This window comes from Globicephala melas, chromosome 14 (genome assembly GCF_963455315.2).
Source record: "Globicephala melas chromosome 14, mGloMel1.2, whole genome shotgun sequence".
Taxonomy (NCBI): domain Eukaryota; kingdom Metazoa; phylum Chordata; class Mammalia; order Artiodactyla; family Delphinidae; genus Globicephala; species Globicephala melas.
Window position 1 is genome coordinate 17949464 of NC_083327.1, and position 19994 is coordinate 17969457.

Genomic DNA, 19994 nt, shown 5'->3' on the forward strand with positions numbered 1-19994 from the left:
CGGGACACAGGGGAAGCAGCAGTGACCCCAGGGGAGACTGAAGCAGACCTACCTGCTAGTGTTGGAGGCTCTCCTGCAGAGGCCGGGGGTGTAAAAAACACAAACATATGGAGGCTCAACAATATGTTACTAAATAACCAAGAGACCAGTGAAGAAATCAAAGAGGAAATAAAAAAATACCTAGAGACAAATGACAATGAAAACACGACGATCCAAAACCTATGGGATGCAGCAAAAGCAATTCTAAGAGGGAAGTTTATAGCAATACAAGCCTGCCTCAAGAAACAAGAAAAATCTCAAATAAACAATTTAACCTTACACCTAAAGGAACTAGAGAAAGAAGAACAAACAAAACCCAAAGTTAGCAGAAGGAAAGAAATCATAAAGATCAGAGCAGAAATAAAAGAAATAGAAACAAAGAAAACAGTAGTAAAGATCAATAAAACTAAAAGCTGGTTCTTCGAGAAGATAAACAAAATTGATAAACCATTAGCCAGACTCATCAAGAAAAAGAGGGAGAGGACTCAAATCAATAAAATTAGAAATGAAAAAGGAGAAGTAACAACAGACACCGCAGAAATACAAAGCATCTTGAGAGACTACGACAAGCAACTCTATGCAAATAAAATGGACAACCTGGAAGAAATGGACACATCCTTAGAAAGTTATAACCTTCCAAGACTGAACCAGGAAGAAATAGAAAATATGAACAGACCAATCACAACTAATGAAATTGAAACTGTGATTAAAAATCTTCCAACAAACAAAAGTCCAGGACCAGATGCCTTCACAGGTGAATTCCATCAAATATTTAGAGAAGCGCTAACACCCATCCTTCTGAAAGTCTTCCAAACAATTGCAGAGGAAGGAACACTCCCAAACTCATTCTATGAGGCCACCATCACCCTGATACCAAAACCAGACAAAGATATTACAAAAAAAGAAAATTAGAGACCAATATCACTCATGAATATAGATGCAAAAATCCTCAACAAAATACTAGCAAACAGAATCCAACAACACATTAAAAGGATCATACACCATGATCAAGTGGGGTTTATCCCAGGAATGCAAGGATTCTTCAATATATGCAAATCAATGTGACATACCATATTAACAAACTGAAGATTAAAAACCATATGATCATCTCAATAGAGGCAGAAAAAGCTTTTGACAAAATTCAACACCCGTTTATGATAAAAACTCTCCAGAAAGTGGGCGTAGAGGGAATCTACCTCAACATAATAAAGGCCATATACGACAAACCCACAGCAAACATCATTCTCAGTGGTGAAAAACCGAAACCATTTCCTCTAAGATCAGGAACAAGACAAGGATGTCCACTCTCACCACTATTATTCAACATAGTTTTGGAAGTCCTAGCCACGGCAATCAGAGAAGAAAAAGAAATAAAAGGAATACAAATAGGAAAAGAAGAAGTAAAACTGTCACTGTTTGCAGATGACATGATACTATACAAAGAGAATCCTAAAGATGCCACCAGAAAACTACTAAAGCTAATCGATGAATTTGGCAAAGTTGCATGATACAAAATTAATGCACAGAAATCTCTTGCATTCCTATACACTAAAAAATCTGAAAAGTGAATTCAAGAAAACACTCCCATTTACCACTGCAACAAAAAGAATAAAATACCTAGGAATAAACCTACCTAGGGAGACAAAAGACAAAAGTTTTCTGTATGCAGAAAACTATAAGACACTGATGAAAGAAATTAAAGATGATACCAACAGATGGAGAGGTATACCATGTTCTTGGATTGGAAGAATCAATATTGTGAAAAGGACTATACTACCCAAAGCAATCTACAGATTCAATGCAATCCCCATCAAATTACCAATGGCATTTTTTATGGAACTAGAACAAAAAATCTTAAAATTTGTATGGCAAGACAAAAGACCCCGAATAGCCAAAGCAGACTTGAGGGAAAAAAACGGAGCTGGAGGAATCAGACTCCCTGGCTTCAGACTATACTACAAAGCTACAGTAATTAGACAATATGGTACTGGCACAAAAACAGAAATATAGATCAATGGAACAGGATAGAAAGCCCAGAGATAAACCCACACGCCTATGGTCAACTTATCTATGACAAAGGAGGCAAGGATATACAATGGAGAAAAGACAGCCTCTTCAGTAAGTGGTGCTGGGAAAACTGGATAGCTACATGTAAAAGAATGAAATTAGAACACTCCCTAACACCATACACAAAAATAAACTCAAAATGGATTAAAGACCTAAATGTAAGACCTGACACTATAAAACTCTCAGAGGAAAAGAAAGGAAGAACACTCTCTGACATAAATCACAGCAAGATCTTTTTTGACCTACCTCCTAGAGTAATGGAAATAAAAACAAAAACAAACAAATGGGACCTAATGAAACTTAAAAGCTTTTGCAAAGCAAAGGAAACTACAAACAAGATGAAAAGACAACTCTCAGAATGGGAGAAAATATTTGCAAACGAATCAACGGACAAAGGATTAATCTCCAAAATATATAAAGAGCTCATGCAGCTCAATATTAAAAAAACAAACAACCCAATCCATAAATGGGGAGATGACCTACATAGACATTTCTCCAAAGAAGACATACAGATGGCCAAGAAGCACGTGAAAAGCTGCTCAACCACTAATTATTAGAGAAATGCAAATCAAAAGTACAATGAGGTATCACCTCACAGCAGTTAGAATGGGCATCATCAGAAAATCTACTAAAAACAAATGCTGGAGAGGGTGTGGAGAAAAGGGAACCCTCCTGCACTGTTGGTGGGAATGTAAATTGATACAGCCACTATGGAGAACAGTATGGAGGTTCCTTAAAAAACTAAAACTAGAATTACCATATGACCCAGCAATCCCATTACTGGGCATATACCCAGAGAAAACTATAATTAAAAAAGACACATGCACCCCAATGTTCACTGCAGTACTATTTACAATAGCCAGGTCACGGAAGCAAGCTAAATGCCCATAGACAGACAAATGGATAAAGAAGATGTGGCACATATATACAATGGAATATTATTCAGCCATAAAGAGAAACGAAATTGGGTCATTTGTAGAGACGGGGATGAATCTAGAGACTGTCATACAGAGTGAAGTAAGCCAGAAAGAGGAAAACAAATATCGTATATTTGTGGAACGCATATATTTGGAACCTAGAAAAATGGTACAGATGAACCGGTTTGCAGGGCAGAAACTGAGACACAGACGTAGAGAACAAACGTATGGACACCAAGGGGGGAAAGTGGCAGGGTGGTGGTGGTGGTGCTGTGATGAACTGGGAGATTGGGATGGGCATGTATACACTGATGTGTATAAAACTGATGACTAATAAGAACTTGCTGTATAAAAAAATAAATGAAATAAAATTCAAAAAAAAATATCTTTCCTTCAAAGAAAACTAAATGTCATATTTTCACACATGGACATATAAATACATTTACCCAATGTACTTATTTTTTCTTGGGCTTATTTTTTCTATTGAATTCTCTTCTGGATCCTCTTCTGAATTTTATCCGTTTTCTGGTACCACTGTCATTTTTTAAAATTACAAACTCCCAGGAAAGCTAAACTTTATGTTAATCTTTTTTGTTATCACTCCTAGCACAATGTCTCAAACATGTGGACACTTATTCTATACACCAGCGGTCCCCAACCTTTCTGGCACCAGGGACCGGTTTCATACAAGACAATTTTTCCAGACTGGGCAGGGGGGTGGTTTCGGGATGATTCAAGCACATTACATTTATTGTGCACTTTATTTCTATTATTATTACATTGTAATATATAATGAAATAATTATACAACTCACCATAATGCAGCATCAGTGGGAGCCCTGAGCTTGTTTTCACTTGCCACTCACTGATAGGACTTTGATATGAGTCTGCAAGCAATTGATTTATTATGGTCTCTGTGTAGTCAAACCTCTCTCTAATGATAATCTGTATTTGCAGCCGCTCCCCAGCGCTAGCATCACCTCAGCTCCACCTCAGATCATCGGGCATTAGATTCTCATAAGGTGCGCGCAACCGAGATCCCTCGCATGCGCAGTTCACAGCAGGGTTCGCGCTCCTATGAGAATCTAATGCCGCCGCTGATCTGACAGGAAGCGGAGCTCAGGCGGTAATGCGAGCGATGGGGAGAGGTTGTAAATACAGATGAAGCTTCGCTCGCTTGCCTGCCACTCACCTCTTGCTGTGCGGCCCAGGGGGGTTGGGGACTCCTGCTATATACCATCTGAAGGCAGTAACATAAGTGTATTTTTTGAAATACTATATCGAAAAGCCTACTTCACTTGGATTTTAATTTTGATGGGTGCTAATAACACACTTGTCATGTAAGTGGCAGAATGAGAGGGAACAGTAAAAGAAGAAAGAATTCCACTCTGTTCATCAAAGCTTTCACAGAACATCATGCAGGCATTAAATTACTATGATCTGACCTGAGTTTATAAGAGAGTAAATCTTTGTAACACATTCACCATCCACATCTACATATTAGCTACTATTCCAGGTGTACCTTGGGGAAAAAAATGTCTATCGTGTCCAAGAGGGGCTGCCGAGAATTCAGAAAAAGTGAGCACTGTCAAAAAGTTAGCTGAGGCAACCAAAGACCATGTCCTAAGGAACAGAAGCAAAGCCACCCTGGCGCAGTGTGGACTTAAGAAAATTACTTCAACAGACAAGATGACCCTGTCAGGGCGAGAAAACTGGGAATTCTCTTACAGGCCACACCCGTCCTGCAGAGGATTGCATGTGATACCCAGTGTCTAGGAAATCCCACGCAACAAACGCAAAGACAAACCCACCCGTTCCTTACTTAAAATCCACACTCATTAAGCTCCACATTTACTTTATGCATTTGTTTACTGTACAATAAACAGAATTTTTAAAATCGATACTCCATCACTGCTCTTAACTCCAAGACTAAAGGGTATCAATAATTGATCTGAATTATAAATGGACCAAACCAGACTTCTTTCTTACTTTATATTTATTTTAAACTTCCTATCCCCTGAATAGGAAGATGGGAAGTTTAAAATAAATACCTCCCTTTATTGGAATTCTACTCATCCATCAGGAAATCTTTCCTGGTCCCATTTGAATGCAGTCTCACGTGACCTTCCTCTGCTTAAAAACCTGAGGCACTTTATTCCTACCGCCTGTCCACATCAGCTGGGTGTCTGTCATAAATTCCTGCCATACCAAAGCTCTCTGAGGATGGAAACAACCATACCAATGTCTGTTTCCTGGGCAGGGCTTCGGAGAACACTGCGCACAGTAAACATTTGTTGACAAAAATGTACAAGAACCAAAATACTTTACCCAAGATCTAAATAAACAGCTCTTTGACAAAGACAAATCACTAAGCTCTAACACTGTTTTCTGAGATTATATCAGGGGACTGCTTTATACCTGAAACTCTGTGTCAGTCACAAATTCTTCTATTCCTTTATTTATTGAACTGGTGATGTGGAAATGTATTGCTGATCAGAGGAGATGAATACATGTTCAGATAGTAAAGAAATCCCTAGAAGAGTAAAGAGATACAGACTAATAGAACAGGAAGAGCCCAGGTCCAGAGCCTAGCTCAGCCCCCGTCTAGATGTGTTAACTTCAGACAAATCATTTAATATTATGTATCTTGGACTCGGGCCCTCATCTTTAAAGTGGGAGCAATAATTACTACCTTTCAGGGTTATTATAAGGATTGCAAATGATCTGAACAAAGTAGGCACCCAAAATAAATGTCTGTAAATGCTGTTATCCATGCAGTGCGCTGTGAGAGTATGTTGGGGTATTAGGAAAGACTCCATGGGAAGGAAAGAGTGGAGTGGGGCCCTTAAGTCGACTGTGACATGGGAGGGGAGTGAGGACATTTTTAGCAAATGTGCAAAGAGTGCAGCCGTAAGACATGATGGACGTGTCCCTGGAGAACTGTGGTGGTCTGGGGGCTGGGTATATGTGGGCAGACGGAGGGGAGAAACTTAACTAAAGAGCCAGGGGATGGCCAGTGAGAGATCTCACACCTGGCATTAAAGAGTTTCAACTTCACCCTTTGGACCAAGGGGAGCCCCTGGGAGTCTTTTAGCAGAAAAGTACCAATAAGATTTTGCTTTTACAGGCAACCACATTACCCAGTGACTACTAAATAATATCTGCAAGGTAAGAAGAGGCAGATAAGGAAGAATCACCTTTGCCTGGAAAGATATACTAGAAGACAGGACAAGGGTACATTAGAAAGCCCAGCGATAGCCAGAGAGAGGAAGCTGAACTCACGAAAAGGCAATGAAGACAGGGAGATAATGAATGTAGCAGAAAGAAATTTAGGAGATACAGCTATGGGGATTTGCAGGTGAGCACATAGATATTAGAGGTGAAGGGAAAAGGAATCTTAAATAATTCCAGATTTCTAGTTTGGGGCCCAGTAAATGCTTTTGACTGAAATGAGGAGGAAAGTGGGTTTCAAAAGAGATATAAACTATTTTAGACATGATACATAGGAAGTAGCTATTGGAGCTCCAAATTGAGATGTCTGATAGGGGACTGGAAGTATGTTCTAAAGCTCAGGAGAAACGCTTAGTCTAGATACAACTTTGGGAGTCACCAGCAAAGACATGGGAGCTGAAATCATGAAAGTAGAAGAGGTAACCCATGGATCATACAAAGAACAATGAAAATTATCTTACTGAAAATAAGAAGCAAAACCAAGAAAGACCAACATTTAAGAAATGAATGGAAGAAAACTGGGCGAAAGAACCATCAGAATGGTAAATAGAAGCCCAGGAAAATTAAATTTTGGAGCCAATTAAGAAGAGAGCTTCAAAAATTTCAAGAAGCAGTCAGGGATCACTGGTATCAAACATTGCAAAAGTCCTAGCAAAGAGAACCCTAAGAACAAAATGTACGACTAGGAGACTGCTGCCATGCAAAGGAAATAGAGCCCAAGCACAGACTGGGTGTGAGTGGAGGAGAGGGTCAAAGGAAGGCTTTTATCACTTAAAGATGGGACACGTGTAAGCATGTTTGAGATCAAGAAGGAGAAGTCAAAAAGAGCTGAGTTTGAAAAGAGGATAGAGATAATTTATGGGACGTTCTCAAGGCAGGATAAACTCTAGAATCCAGGGCTCAGATGCTAGAATAGCATCAGAGCGGAGGGTTACACAATGAAGAGCAGTAAGCATGGATCCTCTTGATAGATGCTCAAGAGCATCTATCATTCAGATAGAAGAACGATGACAGATATCAATGCTACTGAGAAGCATGTCCTTGGTGAAGCAGTAAGTTATTAATTTTATTAACTCTTAACCTTAATATACTCATCTTTTTAATACTGTACGTCAGGGTTGGCAAACTACAGTTTGCTGTGCAAACCTAGTCTGCTCCCTGTTTTTGTAAATAAAGTTTTATTGGTACACAGTCACATCCATTTGTTTACATATTGTCTAAGGCTGCTTTCACACTGCACTGATGTAGCTGAATCATTACAACACTCAAACTCAATTCCGTGGTCCACAATGCCTAACGTATATACTTGCTGACCTCTTACAGAAAATGTTTCCTGTTCTGTCCCTAAATGGGAAGCTGCATAAGGCACTTCTGCTGTCTAACAAATAGCAACGTCTATCTCAAGGAAAAGCAGTCGTGGGCTTGAATTGCAAGCTGAACTAACCACTTTTTCCACAGACCACTGTTTTACTTGAAAGAATGACTGACAGATTTCAAACCATCATGATTCAGACTTGGTATTTAACAGTTATCTCTCGAAAACAAAGAAAGTGAACCTGTCGCTTCAAAGAAATGAATAGCATTACTGGCTGCCATTGATAAAACTCAGTCTTTCAAGTAAAAATTAGAATTTCAGAAAACTTATGTCTGCCATGGCAAGCTTGACAGCTTTCTAGTTCTTCGAGACTTTTCTGATAAGATTGTGGGTGATATTAATGAGTATCATTTGTTGATATTATATAATGAAATGTGTCAACATTTGGGAGATGTGAATAACTCACCTGAGCCAATATTTTCCAAACTAGTGCATAATATTACAAATAATGTGATCAGTCCATTCAAAGTACAGATCGACAAATGCCAATGGATTTTAATGCAACAGAGTACAGAAAATTCACTGATGTGGTTTCAGATTCAACACTGCAACTTAAATTTTAAAAACTATCACTTAGAGAGTTACAGTGTAGTATCAAAGAAGACTACCCACAATTATCTGCAAAGGTTCTCCCTTTTCCAACTGTATATCTGTGTGAGGCCAGACTTTCCTCATACACTTCAATTAAGACAGTATATCCCAGGGCTTCCCTGGTGGCGCAGTGGTTGAGAGTCCACCTGCCGATGCAGGGGACACGGGTTCGTGCCCCGGTCCAGGAGGATTCCACATGCCGCGGAGCGACTAGGCCCATGAGACATGGCCGCTGAGCCTGCGTGTTCGGAGCCTGTGCTCTGCAACGGAAGAGGCCACAACAGTGAGAGGCCCGTGTACCGCAAAAAAAAAAAAAGACAGTATATCCCAAAAGATTAAATATAAAAGAAGATATGAGTGTCCATCTTCGATTGAGCAAGGTATTAGATACAAATATATTAAAAATATAAAACAATACCACTCTTCTCACTTGTTTTTTTGTTTTGGAAAACCATTATTCTCCCTAAAAGTATTAATTGTGTTAACCTGTCAGTATGTTTATTATGGTTATTTAAAAATGAAAAATATTTCTAAATGTTATCAGTTTTGATTTCTAATATAAGTAAATATCTAAAGATATAACTCACATAACATAAACAAAAGCTCTTTTAATTCCTCAATAATTTAAGAGTGCAAAGGCGACCTGAGACCAGTTTGAGAGCTGCTATTCTCGGTCCATTCCAAGAAAGAGAACTGCTATGTTGTAGAGTACGCACATATTCTACATTAGAAGTGTTGTCACATAGTGATTGCACCAATTTATATTCTCACCAGTAGTCTGTATGCATTTATACTGCTCTACTTCTTCATGAAATAAAGGGCTTTCAAGTAAAGAACTTCAAAAAATTGAACAAAGACATAAACATGCTGAAAAAAACTCTGGAAAATCGTGAGCATCTAAATGCTAAATATTTATCACATTTGAATTCCTTAGAATTCAAAGTCTTAGTTGAACTTGGGAAGACAGATCTGGTGGCACTCTGGTAGTTCAGAAATAGTTTTACGGAAGTATAACTGAGATTCACAAAACTGCATATATTTAAAGCATACTATTTGATAAGTTTTGACTAACATACACACCCATAAACCTATCACCAAAATCAAGATAATGAGCATATCCATCACCCCAAAGGTTTCCTCAATCCTGTTTATAAAATCCTCCTTCCTATCCCTCCCCATCTGCCTCCCTGCTGTCCCTTAGCAAACACCAATTTGTTTTCAGTAAACATACATTAGTTTGTATTTTCTAAATTTTCTATAAAGAAAAATCATACCTTTTTCTTTGGGCGGGGCTGGGCGGAGGTCTGGATTCTTTCACTTAGCATAATTATTTTGAAACTCATCAAATTGCTGCATGTATCAACAGTTCATTCCTTTATATAGCTGAGGTGTATTGCCTTATATGGACATACCAAAACTGTCTATCCATTCATCTGTTGATGGACATCTGAGGCAACTCCAGTTTTTGGTTATTACAAGTAAAGCTGCTATAAACATTTGTGTACAAGTATCTGTATGGACATATGCTTTAATTTCCCTTGGGTAATTGCCCAGGAGTGAAATGTTTAAGTCATTTGGAAGTAGATATTTAAGAAACTGGCAAACTATCAATACTTCGAAAATGATCGTATCATGTTACATTCCTACCAGCAGTACATGAGTGTTTCAGTTTACTTATTTTTTTATCATTCTAACAGGTGTAGCGTGGTATCTCATGATGCTTTTTCTTTGCATTTCCCTGATGACTAATGACGTTGAACATGTTTTTCATGTGCTTTTCATTAGTTTACTTGCCATTGGTATATATTCTTTGCCCATTTTTATTAGATTGTTTTCTTATCACTGAGTGATTCTGGATAAAGTCCTCTCTCAGACACATGATTTGTAAATATTTTCTCCAGTCTGTGGCTTTCTTTTTCATTCCCTTGACAGTGTCTTTCAAGGATCAGAAATCATGATTAAGTCCTATTTACCAGGTTTTTGTCTTTCATGGATTATGCTTTCGGTGTCATATTTGAGAAATCTTTGCTTAAGTAAAGGTCACAAATATTTTCTCCTGTGTTTCTTCTAGAAGTTTTATAATTTTAGGATTGCACGTTTAGGTCTATAATACATCGTTAGTTTTTATAAATGGTGTGAGGTATGGATATATGATTTTTTTTTTTGCAGATGGATATCAAATTGTTCCAGCACCACTTGTTGAAAAAACTATTCTTTCCCCACTGAATTGCCTTTGTACCTTTGTTAAAAATAAATTTTGACCATATATCCTTGGGCCTATTAAATGACTCTTTATTTTGTTCTACTGATCTATTTGTCCAACTTTATACTAATATCACATTACCTTGATTACTATAAATTTATAATAATTAATTGAAATCAGGTAAAGTTACTCTTCCAACTTTGTTCTTTCCTAAAGTTGTTTTAGCTCTTTTTAGATCCTTTGTATTTCCATGAGTTTTAGACGGAGCTGATCAATTTTAACAAAAATGGCTCTTGGGATTCTGATTTAGATTATGTTGAATCTATAGATCAATTGAGGGGGAACTGGCATCTTAACGATACTGAGTATTCCAATCCAGGTACATGGTTTGTCTCTCAATTTATTTAAATCTCCTTTAATTTCTCTTAGCAATGTTTTGCAGTTTTCAGTATACAAGTCTCATACATATTTTGTCAGATGCATTTCTAAGTATTTCATATTCTTTGAAATGGTAAATGGTACTATTTTCCATTTCAATTTCTAATAGTTCATTGCCAATATTGAGAAATACAACTTATTCTGTATTATTGACTTTGTATCCTACAGTTTGCTACAGTCACTTAATAGTTCTTTTTGGTAGATTCCATCACATTTTCTGCATAGATGATCATGTGATCTGTGATAAAAGTCAGTTTTTACTTCTTTGCAATTTCAATACCTTTGCCTTCTTTTTTTTTTTTTTTTAAACTTGATGGCAATGGCTAGAATCTCCAGTGTAATCTGAACAGAAATGGTAAGAGAAGATATCTCTGTCTTTTTTCCTGGTTTTAGAGGGAAAGCATTCAGCCTTTTACTAGTAAGTATAATGTTAGCTGTAGGTTTTTCATAAATGTACTAAGACAGGTTAAGAAAGTTCCCTTCTATTCCTAGTTTGCCGAGATTTTTTTCTCATGAATGAATATTGGACTTTGTCAAATACTGATCATAATCACTTTTCCTTTTCAGTCTGTTATTATGGTGAATTACATTGACTGATTTTCAAATGTTAAACCAAGTTTGCATTCCTGGGATAAACCCCTTTGGTCATGATATTTTATCATGGATTTGATTTGCTAAAATTTTTATTTTTGGCTGCATTGTCTCTTCACTGCTGTGCGCGGGCTTTCTCTAGTTGCAGCAAATGGGGGCTACTCTTCGTTGTGGTACACGGGCTTCTCATTGTGGTGGCTTCTCTCGTTGCGGAGCATGGGCTCTAGGCGTGTGGGCTTCAGTAGTTGTGGCACGCGGGCTCAGTAGTTGTGGCTCGTGGGCTATAGAGCACAGGCTCAGTAGTTGTGGCATACAGGCTTAGTTGCTCCATGGCATGTGGGATCTTCCCAGACCAGGGATCGAACCCATATCCCCTGTATTGGCCGGTAGATTCCTAACCACTGTGCCACAGGGAAGTTCAGAATCTTTACATCTATGTTCATGGGGGATATTGGTCTATAGCTTTTCTTTTCTTGTAACGTCTTTGGTAATGCTGTCCTCATGGAATAAGCAGAGAAGTGTACTCTCGTTTTCAATTTTCTGGAAGAGTCTGTGTATTCTTCTAGAAAGAGTTTGGGATTGTTTCTTTTATAGACAGAATTCACCAATTAAGTAATCTTGGCCTGGAGTTTTCTTTGCTAGGTTTTTAACCATAAACTCAATTTCTTTAATAGATATAGGGTTTTTCAGGTTTTAAATTTATTTTTGAATGAGCCTGGGTAGTTTGTGCCTTTAACCGATATGTCATTTTCATGTAAGTTGTTGAATTTATTGGCATCATTAGCCGTATTCCCTTATTGACCTTTTAACCGCTACAGAATCAGTAGTGACGTCATCCCCTCTCTTAATTACCTGATATTGGTCATTTACATCTTTCTTCTTTTCTGATCAGCCTGGGTAAAGGCATTTAACTGTGTCAATGTTCTCAAACGACCAGCTCCACCCTCCACCATTCAGGAGACCACTAGGATCCAGCTGGGGTCCAGCACCCTGTGCTATGGCACAGAGACCCTCTCATGGCAATGAGCTTCGACAGTCCTAGAGTTAACCTTGTTTATTCCCCGTCTCTCAGGCGTCACTGTCATTTATTGCCTAACGTCCAACATATTGAAAAGTTATTTCATATGCTTTGTCCAGTTTCTCAGCTGTTGCAGGCAGGAGGGTGAATACAGACCCTGCTACTCTATCTTGCCACAAAGTAAGTCTCTATTTTCAGTAGTTTTAAGCTATTAAAAATGTCCTAGAAAAATCTCTCTGAGGCAAGATAATATAATCAAGAGAATAAAAGAAATAAATGGGAGTGGGAAAAAATCTTGAGCTTTTAGGAGTTGTAAATAATTGTTCATTAAGACAAGAAAATCGCCACAAACCTGAATGGCTCTCAAATTTGTGATCACCTGCTTCTTGTTCCATGACTACGGGAGACTCTCATCTACCTGAGCCGTGTGAAAAGGTAGCCACGTGACAGGCCCTCGTTACCTCTTGCTTGGACTGCTCTTTTGCCTGTTCTCTGGATCACCTCCAGCCCAACTAGATATATTTGTGGAAAAATAATTGCCTAAGTGTACCCTTCTGGTTATAGCAGTCACCTGCTCAAACCCCACTGGATCCTCTTGCTGTTCACTGAATTAAGTAAATACCTCAACCCTGACTATAAGGCCTTTCATTAGAAGGCTCAGCTACCTCCCTAATTCTTTTCTCTGCTACAAACTGTGCACCAACAATATAGCACTGAAGCCTTTCATGCTGTTCTCATTGCTTACAATGTCTCTGCTCTCACCCTACTGAGATCTCATCTCTCAAGGCCAATCTCAAATACTATAACCTCTGTGAGATCTTTTCTGACACTGCCCTCAAGGGGAAGAGAGACCTGATTTTCCTTTCCATGCAGAGTAGGCCAGAGGACACTGGACCTGGGGTCAGAGATGCAGTTCACAACCTGACTCGGCTGTTTATGGACAAGTTAACTTGACTACTCTGTGGCTCTGTGTTTTTCACCTAGAAATGAGGATAATATGAACTATCTTATAGGACAGACACTGTCATTTGTGCTAATCCTTACTTTTACACATCTCTATTGTAGTCTGTAGTACCTGGAATTGTAATTGCTTGATTACACAGGTCTCTGCCCCATTGGAGCTCAAGGTCCAATAGGTAGGAATGAGGCCATCTCTATATCTTTGGATCCTTTGTACATAACACAGGCCCTGACATACAAAAGAAACAGTAAATGAGATGGCCGTGACTGGCTTAGCATCATCTACCTCAACTTAAGATACTTTCATGATAAAATTGATAGGTCCTAGAGGCTATTTCTTTCTGTAACTCCTACTGGACATAACTGAATCACCAAATTAGAAAGGAAGAGTTACTTTTTATTTCATTGTTACATGTACTTTTATCAGCAGCCTACATTTAGAAAGGCATCTTCTACTCCATTTAAAAATTTCTCCCTAAAAGCTGGACAGCTACATATAAATCAATGAAATTAGAACACTCCCTCACACCCATACTATAAAAAAAAAAAACTCAAAATGGTTTAAAGACCTAAATATAAGAGTACACCATAAAACTCTTAGTAGAGAACATAGGCAAAACATTTTCAGACATAAATCGTAGTGATATTTTCTTAGGTCAATGAAATTTGCCTTCATTGCAAGGTAAATGAAATAAAAGCAAAAATAAACAAGTGAGACCTAATCAAACTGAATAGCTTTTGCACAGCAAAGGAAACCATCAACAAAACGAAAAGATAACCTACAGAATGGGGGAAAATATTTGCAAACAATGTGACCAACAAGGGGTTAGTATCCAAAACATACAAACAGCTCCTATAGTTCCATATCAAAAAAATAAACAACCCAATAAAAAATTGGGCCAAAGACCTAAATAGACATTTTTCCAAAGAAGACATATAGATGACCAAAAGGCACATGAAAAGATGCTCAACATCTTTTATTATCAGAGAAAGGCAAATCAAAACCACAATGAGGTATCACGTCCCACTGGTCAGAACAGCCATCATCAAAAAGTCTACAATTAATGAATGTTGGAGAGGGTGTGGAGGAAAGAGAACCCTTGTACACTGTCAGTGGGAATGTAAATTGATGCAACCACTATGGAAAACAGAATGGAAGTTCCTTAAAAACTAAAAGTAGAGCTACCACATGATCCAGCAATCCCACTCCTGGGTATATTATCTGGAAAAAACAAAAACTCTAATTTGAAAAGATACATGAACCTCAAGAGCAGCACTACTTACAACAGCCAAGACATGGAAGCAACCCAAGTGCCCATCAACAGATGACTGGCTTAAGAAGATGTGGTACATATATACAGTGGAATATTACTCAGCCATAAAAAAGAATGAAATATTTCCATTTGCAGCAACATGGATTGACCTAGAGAATATTATACTGAGTGAAGTAAGTCAGACAGAAACAGACAAATATTATTATATGGTATTACTTATATGTGAAATCTAAAAACAGTACAAATGAATCTATATACAAAACGGAAACAGATTAGCAGACATAGAAAACAAACTTGTGGTTACCAAAGGGGAGAGCGAGGGAGGGTGGGAGGGACAAATTAGGAGAATGGGGTCAACAAATAAGAACTATTATACATAAAATTGATAAGCAACAAGGATTTACTGTATAGCACAGGGAATTATATTCAGTATCTTGTAATAACCTATAATGGAATATAATCTGATAAAAATAACAATTGCTTTGCTATACACCTGAAACTAATACAATATTGTAAAGTATAGGTAAATCACCTATGCTTCAATTTTTAAAAAATCTCTTCCTAAGTTCAATTACATGATTCTGTCAAACTCCACTAAGAAAGCAATTTTCCTTCGACTGAATGCCAGAAAGGGGTACAAAGATTGGTCATTATTTTATCTTACAATCATCTAAACTTGAGCCCCCAAAAAGAAAATGAGAAGTTATAGACCAAAGTCCAGTGACACAGTAATATGCAGGTTTTAAGAGTCGCTGATACGTCATAATATCTCAGAGTATTTGCCATGGGAACTGATATATATGAAAATTTATTAACTATAGTTCTTCTAAATTTATATCTTTTTTCTTTCTTCCTCTCTCCCTTCCTTCCTGCTAGTTAACAACATCAGAGAGCTCAAACATTTGTAAACAGAAACTAATCCTTCCAGTTTGGGCAATGCAGAAAGGTAATGATGCAGATGGTTCAGAAGCTCCTCTTCTTGGGTTCAGTACGAATGGCAGACATTAATGGGTGCCACACCAATAGCTAGTTCCTTCTCTCTTCTTCTATACCAGCAGAATCCACACACCCACCTCGCCCATCAGGAAGCCTACAAATGCCAGACACATGCCATCCCTGCTTCCCCTGTAGTTAGCCGTGGCCACAGAAGTGGCAGTCTGCCGGATCACCTGCAAAAACGTTTCCCTTTGGAATGAGCAGAGCTGTACAATTAGCAGAGTGGAAACAAGTCTCCTCTCTTTCAGTGGACGTAGTTGTGTATGCCTGTGACATCATGGTCACCACGACACAGAAGTACAGGCTTCACCAACAAGCTGAAGATAGCAAGGGGAACTATGGATAGCATCTGGTTCAGTGGTGATGCTGCTGAGCTCCTAATCAAACCCAGGAACTGGCTCCTCTCCAGACGTCTTGTTGAGGAAGATGGTAAATAATCTCGTCAATTCCTTTCTTAGGGTATTGTTACTTGCAGCTGAAAGCAACCTAAGTGATACAACCTACACAGAACATAACACAACAAAAGGAACCAGGCCCATGACTTCTCCAGGGCCTTCCGGCTCTAACATCCTTTGAGCATCTCACTCACTGCTCCTCAAAACCATGTTGCTTCTGAGCTTTTACAGTGTTCAACAACCGCTTAATGCCTTCCCTTGAGAGGTAAGCGCTTTTTGCATAGAAGTTGTTTCAGGTGAGCTGGTTACAGGAACTAGGATAGAGGGTACAACTGAAAGAATTATATATCGGGAAGGAGAAAGAGAGTTTCTGTGTGCCATGCAGAAAGACCTAACAAATGTGAAATAATTTTATAAGATATAAATTTTGCATATAGAAGTTCAGAGGTAGCACAGACAGTAATCAGAACAAAAATATGAAGGAGGTGGTTGGACACTGCATGGACATCCCAAAAGAAAAGAAGCTGAGGAGGGGTACTGGGAGAACCTTGGCAAGTCTAGGCAGGGCTGAGCATGTGAAATGAAGTGACCTAGTGAGGGCTTAGTGGGGAGGCGTTGAGAGCTACGTGAACGACAGCAAAGGTGGAGACAGCAAGGGTAAGTGATGTCCCTCAACTGTTAAGTGTAGATAACAAGGATGAATGGAGCAGGAAATAAAAGAATAAACACCTTCGAGTTTACAGAGATCAAGGGGGAGCACTTTGTAAATGTGCCCAACTTGATGAATAGGATTTGCAGAACATAACAGGTGTCCTTCAAACAAATCCTTTAAATAGAAGGTATAAAATGTAAACTTTTAATATTTTTCACTTAATTTGGTCAATATAGCTGAATAAAAACTTTATCGGTATTTCATATTACCATCTGTGAACTTTAATGTAACCTAATTTCTAAACCACTAAGGGAACATCTTTCATCTCAAAGAAAAATATGTATACCTTGTGATTTTTTGTAATCCTTTGTAGAAATATATACTGTAAGAATCTCCTGCTTATCCTATTTGCTCCCCTATAGGGTTTTGGCAAATTCAAAATTAGGAGATGGGGCTTCCCTGGTGGCGCAGTGGTTGAGAGTCCGCCTGCCGACGCAGAGGACGCAGGCTCGTGCCCCGGTCCGGGAGGATCCCACATGCCGCGGAGCGGCTGGGCCCGTGAGCCATGGCTACTGAGCCTGCGCGTCCAGAGCCTGTGCTCCGCAACGGGAGAGGCCACATCAGTGAGAGGCCCGCATACCGCAAAAAAAAAAACCAAAAAAACAAAAAACAAAATTAGGAGATGTAGTATATAGATAGCATAGTCAAGTCACTCAGTAAAGGTTCGGGAGCCAGATCACATCCTGTCCATTATTCATCTGTTATTTAATAACTGTGTGACCTTGAGCCAAGTTGTCTCTCAACCTCCATTTCTGCATCACCATGATGGGGATAACGACGACACCTATCTGAGAGCTATTTTATTAAAGTGGGTAATGCAAGCAAAATATCTAGCACAGAGCCTGATACACTATAAGGGATGGATCCTTTGATAATATATCAGGCTGCGTGCTAGATACTTTGCTTGAGATACGCTCACGCACACACACACATTTATACACACACATATGTAATACTCTACTACATACATAACATAGTATACACAAAAAGAGATGGATACACACACACAATTATAATTAGTCACCCTTTGGCTACCTAGATCAAAAACGACTTGGCAGGGCTTCCCTGGTGGCGCAGTGGTTGAGAGTCCGCCCGCTGACGCAGGGGACACGGGTTCGTGCCCCGGTCCGGGAGGATCCCACATGCCGCGGAGCGGCTGGGCCCGTGAGCCATGGCCGCTGACCCTGTGCGTCCGGAGCCTGTGCTCCGCAACAGGAGAGGCCACAGCAGTGGGAGGCCCGCGTACCGCAAAAAAAAAGGAAACAGCAAGAAAGCCAGGTTCCTGGGGAACAGCAAGCAACAGAGAGAGTGGCAGACAGAGAATTATCAGGACCAGGTAACTCAGTGCATCATAGGTCACAGGAAGGACTTGGCATTTCATTAAAATGCAGTAGGAAGTCACTAGAGGGTTTTGAGCAGGGGAATGATATGACCCAACTTATATTTTGAAGAGTTTCTCTGGGGGCAATGTGGAGCCTACCCTGGGTAGAGGGAGTAGAGTTAGGGAGACAATAAAGGAGGCTATTTCAGTAGTTCAGGTGAGAGGTGATAGTGAGCTTACATCAGTGTGACAATGGGAAAGAAGCAGGAAAACAAAAGGTAGGATTCCGGATATTTCAAAGGCAGAGCCAAGAATATTAGCCAATGGATTTGATGGGAGGCGTGAGATACAGAGAAGAATCAAGAATGGTGAGCTTGTAGCATCTGAACAATTGGATGAAGGGCCTCTTGTATCCTCTGGGAAAGAGAAGCACGGTAGGCATATGCTTGTATTCGTGTTCTTGTTTCTCTTTCTACTTACTCTCACCTACTTTGTCACTCTCTTTTTGGACTTTACTCCCATCCACGGGGAGCCCCATGCCCTGTGTAATGTTTGAGCTACATCCAATGGAAGGTCTATTGTCTGTGGAACACATAAAAGGACATCCCAAGAATTATGTCAATCATTTAAGCCTCATGGAAACTATACCCAAAAGAGTTCTAAACATGGGTCGGTTTGAGATGCAGGCATAGTTAACTTTTCAAAAGGAACATTATAAATTACTGACTATGATTGTTCTGACCGGTTGGAGTAGAGGAGATACTGACCATGTGCCTCCCGAATGCAGGATCATGACTCAGAGAGCTTCAAGGAACCAGGACAAGTGCCCGCCTGCCTGCCTGCCTGCCTGCATGACGCTGGATCCAGGGCCATGAACCACTATTGCTTGGGATTGGGGGGTTAGGGGGCAGGTGAGCAGTCCATGTACCAAATATTGCACCCTCAGTTAACTCTAGGGTAGTAGACAATTGTTAGGACAAAAATTGGAAGGTTACATTTTTGTCCTTTAGGATCTGTACACAGTGCTGGCATTAACACTGTAACCCTGAGGTAGAAATAAACACATACGTCAACTAGCCATAACACTACATTGCTTTTGTATGTTATCCTCTTCCAATTGTTTTCTATAAATTATCATGGGGTTCTCAAAAGAACTCTGTGCCTTAAGAACCAGATGACAATTTATATGAACAGAATTTTAAAAGGATACCAGAAAAGGAGACAGTATCACAGAGGTAGGAGATGACATTTGTAACAGAACCACTGAAATAGAAGATCATGGTGTTCTGGGCAATCCACAAAGAATCTCTAGCCAGTTCTTTAAGCTGGCAGTAATTGCTGGAAGGATGGCCTTTGCTGACTTCGTTGCCAGGGAGATTTCAGAAGATATGTGCAGCTTGGGTTTCTGAGTTCCTGCTACTGCCACATGATGATCTACCTACGTCTAGTCTTCAAGTGTGTCAGGTAAATTAACTCATGCCCTATTTACATGATGACCTTAAGTTTTGTTTCTGTTTTTCCCAGAGACTTGGACTAAAATTAAAAGCTTAAGGGGCTTATATTTAAGTTATCCCCAAACAACATTTTAGGGGTGTCTGGAGAAGAATTTGCCATGTTAGTAAATTACTGTATCTCAACACTGATCTACCCTGCACGTCTTTTTAAACGTCTAACCTAAGTCCTTCATGCACTAACCACAGCCCATCACTTCTTATTCCATCCTCAGAAAAGAACAGCCATTCCAACCTCGGTTAACTCTTTATATTCAACACCTCCTTTCAGACTGCTCTCGAGCCACAGAGAAAAGCAGCGTTGCATAGTTAGGACTCAGGCAGCAGAAATAAGGCATCAGTTTTCTGATTCCAAT

General features: G+C 39.3%; 1 protein-coding gene across 7 annotated transcripts in view; it reads right to left on the minus strand.

Moving 5' to 3' along the window:
• The window catches only part of SNAP91 (synaptosome associated protein 91), a 156547-nt gene that overhangs the window by 105981 nt on the left and 30572 nt on the right, over nt 1–19994 (minus strand). The gene's annotated exons all lie outside the window — the stretch shown is intronic.